The 6,694-nt window shown below is 41.9% G+C and overlaps 1 protein-coding gene and 1 long non-coding RNA gene across 3 annotated transcripts in view; one reads left to right on the forward strand and one right to left on the reverse strand.

The window, feature by feature from the left end:
- The window catches only part of LOC109314853 (acyl-coenzyme A synthetase ACSM3, mitochondrial-like), a 21,914-nt gene extending 21,526 nt beyond the window's left edge, over window positions 1-388 (reverse strand). The window contains exon 1 of one of the 2 annotated variants that reach the window (XM_019542206.1): window positions 225-388. The gene's annotated coding sequence lies outside the window, so the exon portion shown is untranslated. The remainder of the gene's footprint in view (window positions 1-224) is intronic. The other variant, XM_019542204.1, reaches the window with a different exon arrangement.
- Window positions 1-6,694, forward strand: part of LOC109314880 — a 20,637-nt gene that overhangs the window by 805 nt on the left and 13,138 nt on the right. The window lies entirely within an intron of this gene.

A 6,694-nucleotide genomic window follows, 5' to 3' on the forward strand; every position in this document is an offset into this window, starting at 1 on the left:
GAACTGTAGCTTCTCTAACTGACCCTTGCAATAATGAGACCCACCTCTTACAGATTATTTTTCATAGATTTCCCATTCAGTAAGATGGAATTGCCATTTGAAAAAAAAAAATGCATTGAAATGATTTAGGCTCCAGTATGAGGTATTAGTACAGTAACCTGTTTTAATGTCTCACAGTTACCCTTAGTAATTTTAAAAATCTTATAAAGAAATAGTAAACTCACCTAATGGCTCCTCCAGTTTTGGTCTGACTTTATTCTAAGTAGAATTGGCAGGTCACTCGTCACATTCCCCTGGCTGGATAGTAATGTGCAATGGAAAAGGGAAAGTCATTAGAAGATCCACTTGCAGACTTACAGGACCAAATAAAAACTTAAACTATAAGAATGAAGGATTTCAGTATGTACAAGTAAATATTAACTTCTCAGCTGAAAGGTACATCCATTTTACATGCCAGAATACAGTTTGTTATAACTACCGTTTTAAATAGGTAAGCCAACACTTTTAGCAGTGGTTCTAAAGGAGATAATAATTTTTTTTCCAAATATTTTGTGCTTCCCAACTTATGTGAGTGTCAAACCCTGAGAATTACTCTTGGTAACACTGGTAGGATTAAGCGTGGACTTTTGAGGTTTGGTCTGATGGTAGAGATTCTATGAGCCAAACCTAAAGTGGCTTTGGCTTCATTGACCTCAAGTAGGTTGTATTATTGGAGCATGTTATTCTGTATGATTGCCTATTTCTACTTCTAAATGGTTTTCACTCAGTACAAAAGCTAAGCCTTAATCCTATGGATTCCATATTACAAACATTACACCAAAGATGTTCTTTGTGCACACTAATACTCCTCTATAAATGTACAAAACAATTACTTAAACAAATCTTTTTTGCGGCTTGATTTTGGCATTGGGAATAATCTTCTTTGCCTGCCCTTGAAGGAGGAAACCTGAGCTGCAGTGCTTTTAGCCCACTATCAAAGCAGAGGGTATTGAATCTCACCAGCAGTAGCAGAAATAGGGAGGGCAGCAGGGCAGCAGCCCTGGGTGCCGAATGAGGGGCGTACCGGTAGCATTCTGCAGCATTTCCCCTACTGCATGACACAGTTTGATAGCATCTCTGTCCAGGGCACTGAAATTGCTAGTTCAACCTCTGCTCATCAATAAACCCAGTATCCTTTATTCACTCAGTTGGGAGCAGTACAAGTTTCAACCATTTGTGCTGATAAGGTTATTTGGGTGAACCTGATATCTTTTATTAGACCAACTTAAATAATTGGAAAAAAAATTTTAAGCAAGAAACCCTTTGTCAGGCTGGGAAGTTTCTGCAGTTAGTGTGTGCTCTTCCCGGATGGAATGAAAAGTACAGAAGCCAGGCTGGGCTGGTATGCGTACAAGACAGGTAGTCAGTGAAGATGTAAACTGAGTCGTCAGTGGGTGAGAGAATTTTTTTTCCCAACTATTTAAGTTGGTTTAATAAAAGATATCATATTCACCCAAAAAACCTTGTCTGCCTATTTCCTTAGACCAACATGGCTACAACCTACACCCCTGAATCATTTGTGCTGTCCCTTATCCCAGTGATGGATGAAGTTCTCCAGGTGAAGAAAGAAATTCAGCCACCTTCCACACTTGAGAAAGAAGCCAGAGAGTGGTTATTGTGTAGATACCTTTAAGAGTGTTATGTATAAGTTGTTACATTGGCCTGGGTATTGCAGGAGAGAATGGCAGAACTGCAGGCAGGGTATTGCTCCCGAATAAACAAGCTTTATCATTCTATAAGTTTAACTCCTTAATCTTTTGAGAACAACAGAATCATTTTAAAACACAATTTCGAGTTAATATATTTTGTAAAAATGCTCATTTTTTAAATCTGCTTTTGGTAGAGGGCTCTAAATATATGTTTTTCCTAACCAGAACTATAATTAACTATGGTTTTAGGGATTATGTAATAATATAGTCAAATGCCTTATAAAAGAGAACCACACATATCATGAATCTAACCTATCCCAAACCAAAAAGTCTCCAAAAGTTTGGTTTTTCCCCAAACCATAGAGAATTTGTATATAACACAGAGAAAATGGGATTATTACTGTCTGAACCGATGTTTTAAAGCCTCAGAGAGTTGTCTTTCTCCCCTCAACTGTCTTTATATGATATGCTAATAGGATTCACATCTCAGAGACATATGGAAAAAACAGTGCAATCTTTCTACGGAGGTTAGTGCATCCCTGCAATAGTCATGAGGAACGTTCTTTTGTCCTTAGAAACAATCCCACTCACACAAAGGTTTTGGTTCAGACTATTGATTCACAGTAAATAATGTTTAAAGAAATACTACATGTGAAATAAGTATTTTCATTTATTACCTTATTCCATTTAAACTTGTGTCAAATTTGGGGCCACTTGATCCCAGCTGACTTCTCACCTGTGGCGGGGAGGCTGGACCCAATGATCTCATGAGGTCCTTTCCAGCCCCTAATGTCTATGAAACCTATGAAATTAAAGGCCAGATGGGAGGAAAGTGGATACAGGTCCGTACTGTATAAGAACATTTTATTTTTTTCAGAAGGAAAAATTCACTGAAAGAAAGATGAGTTGCCTTTGGTGGATAGATAGCCCTTGATTCTACCTGCTTTCAGGTGTTATTGTGTATTACTGACGCGATCCCGAAGGGAACTGATGGGACTCAGCAGTGAGACTTTAACCTAAGGTTTTTTTTTAACTCCTGAATTAATGACCCATACAGTCTTGAATGTTTCGGACAAGAGTTGTTTTAAACATTAACGCTGGACAAAAGGTGCAGTGCAATGCAGTTCACAGAAGGGCAAGTGACCAGGAAGGAGGCACCTGTGCTGTAATGAGGAACAAATTAGACATGTTACTTGACTTTGTACCTTCAGCCCAGTCACCTGAAAAACTGGGTGAGAGAGCAAGAGCAAAATGGAAAACCAGATGCTGCCTCCTCTGTGGTAAGTTGGACAAGCAGTAAGGGCTGAGGAATTTCTTTCAAGCTTGGAGGAAAAAAAATACGGTTTATATTAACTATCTAGATTCATGTTAGAGAACCAAATGAATGTAGTTGTGATTGTGCAATCTCCCTTCCTTCACTGGAAGTTTTCAAGTACACGTTGGAAAAACATTCATCTAGGACAGGGACACTCCTGCTGTGAGCAGGGCGTAGGGCTGGATGACCTCCTGAAGGCCTGTCCTATTTCAATGAGTCTGTGAATCCTGATTCCAAGGAAACAATGCCTCCAATGGAATAAAATACCACATTAAAGTTTTACTTACTTAGACCTGGATTTTAGTTCTTAATTTTAGGCAACAACATTGGAAAAAAGAAGGCTATACAGCAGCTGACCTGAAGAAGCAGGAATAAAACCACATGAGTTCTGAATGCCACTTCTTCAATTATTTGACAGCACTCTTGTAGAAGCATGGCTAAGTCCATGAAGTCAAAATGGCTTAAAAAGATAAGCGATTGCATTTGATATCCAAAATGTTCTATCACTCCAAGGAGCCATTTCTGATTTTACGTTATTCCAGTTCTCTCTGGTGCCAATACTGAATGATTAGATAATTGGAAAAACGGGAAACTAGAGGGATAAGTAAACGATAGAATAAAATATCAGGCAGGAACCAGCTTAGTTCAGTTTGAAGTTTCACCTTCCCAGCTCTGGAAGGAGTTAGAGGGACATAAATTTTTTCTGAAAATGATCTTTACATTTTGAATGTATGCCCTGATTAAGCAAACTGTAATTTTCAGGAGCACTCTGAGACACAAGGTAGAGGAGAATGTATCCTGCCATCCTGCAATTAATAAATCATCCCTCTGGGAATAAGGTTTTTCTAAAAATTATCCGTCAGAAGGCAAGGTGGTCTGCTAGAGGATCCATGAACACGTGGCACCTTGGGTTGTAATTGGAGTTGTGTGCACCCTTCAGGGTTTGGTGCATGGAAGGAGCCTCTGTGGGTTTGCTTGGAAGCTCTTACTATGGACAGCGGCTTCCACAGGAACCTGTCACCCTCATCCTAACACTGAGAACTCATCCAGATCAAACCCTTGATGCAATTTCATAGGTATATAGATTCATTAATATAGGTTTCCTTCACTCTGTGTGTGTTCTGTATGTGCAAATTCGCTCTTATGCGATGACACTTTTTATACCAAAAATTCGTTATATGCAAAGTCAATTCACTCTTATGCTATTGGTGTGGTGGAAGCTCGCAGTCAGCTACTTTGTCTGGTGGACTCTGGGAGTGACACGCACCAAAATATAGTCTCCTGTGTGGATCTGTGCTCCTCACTCTTTGTCTGCAACACGTGTTTCTGTAGCTGCCATCCCCATTATGGCGTCTAAGCGTCCTGCTAATGAATCTCCTACCCTTCTCTTCTATTGGTGAGTATCAAAATGATCTTGTAAAAGTGGTAGAAGTGGGTCTGGGGGGCAGTACAGTTGAGGTCTTGGACTGTATCCCTATTTGTTACATTATACAAATTTGAGTTTCCAGGAACGTATGTTGTACAGCATAAAGCAAGGGAAACCTGTATTTTTGTAGCATCAAAGGGGTGTTGAGTTTTAGTCTTAACTCCTGGATATTACAACAAGCCATTACATTCTAGCCACTTTCCCCTGCACTGGCCCTTGTAACAGGGAACCCTAGCCCTGTTACCAGGAAACAGGGTGGTCCCTTTAAATCCAGAACGTTCTGGGCATGGCTGACCGGTCGAGTACTGGTTAGGGATAAAGCCGTGCCAGCTGGTCAGGTGACAGGAAGGGGAAGGCCAGAACCATATACAGTGCAAGTGGAAAAGGCCAGAGATGCAGCAGAGAGGGGGCTCCCGATGACTATGGTGCAGCTGCAGCAGCCTCTTTTGGAAGAATACACCATGCTGTGAGACAGAAGCATGATCACATGAAGCAAGTAGGCATGTTGCCACTCTTATTTCTTTATTATTATTTTTCATTATGTGGCCATAGGAGCCTATGGTTTATGTTTGATGTTAAAAAAACGGTGGATTGTGGCTGAGGCTGTAGGAGGCCTCATTAGCGCCACGGGGCACTCTGATAGAGGACTCAAAAAGCCCTGCTGCACTAGGGGTGCCACACTAGGGCCACAAGCCCAAAGTCGCTTGAAGGGGAAATAGGAGCCTTGAAGCTGGGTCATAGCGGGTGGATTTAGGCTAAAGGCCCTAGCTACAGAAAGAGGGGCAAAGCCAAAGGGGGTTGAGGTCCCACAGCCTGCTGCCACAGGGGCACAGTGTGGAAGGGCCAGTAGGCTTGGTGTCATGGAGAGCATGGATTGGAGGGCCTTGAGCCTGAGTGAGTTAGAGAGCTAGAACCTCGAAGTCAAGCCCCGATTGGTGAGTTTTGACTGACAGGTCTAGCTAGACAGAGTGGGGGTAAGCCCACAGGGGCTGAGACCCCAACATAAAGAGAAATTTATAAAACCATCTGTGAGGCACAGAGCACGTCAAGGGGAGGTAGGGGCATGTATTTTTGCCCTTAAGGCAACACTTCATTAACCTACAGTGAGGTTGGAGCCTGTCTGGGGACTTGTAGGTCAGCCTCCCTCTTTCTTTAGAACCAAGTAACAGCAAGTCATGGCAGGAGAGGAGGAGGGGGGCAGGAAGCTGATCCCCAGAGAAGAAGAATCCAGCAAGGCTTGACGGGGGCACACTTACCGGCATATTTAATGAAAAAATGCAGCTGAAGACGGCCCCCTGTCACAGCCCTAGAAGCTCATGTTTGAATAAACCCTAATTTATATTTAGCTAAAATATCTTTTAGAAAGGGCCCCAAACTGGGGTTGAAAGCATTAAATGTTGGGGAATGAACCAGTTCCTTTGCTCGTGTGTGATGTCAGCTAATCACCCTCTCTATTAAAATACTGTATCTATATTTTCATTTGAATTTGTAGAGCTTCAGCTTCCAGATTTGGTTTTTGTTGAAGTAGCTTAGTAGCTGATACTGCCTTGCTGTGAAAGCATTGATACACTGCAATCAAGTAATGTCTTAATTTCCTTTATGATAAACTAAGCACACTGAGCATGTTACGTCTCTTACTGCAAAATAGTGAGAGTTCTCAAATAATTTGTGTGGTTACCTTGCAGCTTATTATGCTGCTTCAGTGGGAAAGGGACAGCTCTGAGTATGCAGGCACAAAGGGTGCCTCAGAGACCCTAGGAATTGAGAAAGCAGTGGCCATTTCTGACTGTTGTACCAGTTAGCTAATAAGGTGCAGGTGACACCAGCCAGGAAGGTTGGATAAAACAAAGAGTACAGAGATTTACAAGATGCAAAACAAGGTGGAGGAAATGGGAGAAGGTGGAACCATTCAAAAAGGAGACTTCAGAGTGGGAGGAAGAGAAAGGGAAGCAAGAATCCAGGAAGGCGTGATTAGTTATGTTGAGCATGGCAGACAGATCAAGGAGAATGATAAGAGCCCTTAAATTGTGACCAAAGGGACATGACTTAACCTCAGAAACTGAATTAAGAAACTGGATTTCCAGCTGGGTACAAAAAGAAGTTTGAAGCATTGGGCACAGGAAATACATCCAGTGATCTCAGGGGCCAAAAATTTCATACATTTCATAGACATCAGGGCTGGAAGGGACCTCAGAAGTTCATCGAGTCCAGCCCCCCGCCCAAAGGGCAGGAAGTCAGCTGGGGTCATAGGATCCCAGCAAGATA

This window comes from Crocodylus porosus, unplaced genomic scaffold (assembly GCF_001723895.1).
Source record: "Crocodylus porosus isolate Cpor-Errol unplaced genomic scaffold, CroPor_comp1, whole genome shotgun sequence".
NCBI lineage: Eukaryota > Metazoa > Chordata > Crocodylia > Crocodylidae > Crocodylus > Crocodylus porosus.